The sequence below is a fragment of the Colobus angolensis genome, unplaced genomic scaffold (genome assembly GCF_000951035.1).
Source record: "Colobus angolensis palliatus isolate OR3802 unplaced genomic scaffold, Cang.pa_1.0 Scaffold11, whole genome shotgun sequence".
Taxonomy (NCBI): domain Eukaryota; kingdom Metazoa; phylum Chordata; class Mammalia; order Primates; family Cercopithecidae; genus Colobus; species Colobus angolensis.
In genome coordinates, this window is record NW_012112030.1 from 2,389,170 (window position 1) to 2,389,493 (window position 324).

Below are 324 nucleotides of genomic sequence, written 5' to 3' on the forward strand. Positions count from 1 at the left end.
TTTGGAATTTTAAGGCAGGAGAATCTCTAGAGCCCAGGAATTGGGGAGTAGCCAAGGGAACACAGTGAGACCCCATCTCTACAAAACAATTAAAAAAAATTATCTGGGCATGGTGGCATGCCTGGTAACTAGGTGATTCTAGTTAGGAGTCCAAGGCATTACTTGAGCCCAGGAGTTTGAGGCTGCAATGAGTTGTGTTCCCAAACTGCACTCCAGTTTCAGTGACAAAGCAAGACCCCATCTCAGGCTGGGGACAGTGGCTAATGCCTGTAATCCCAACACTTTGAGAGGCTGAGGCAGGTGGATTGTTTGAGCCCAGGAGTT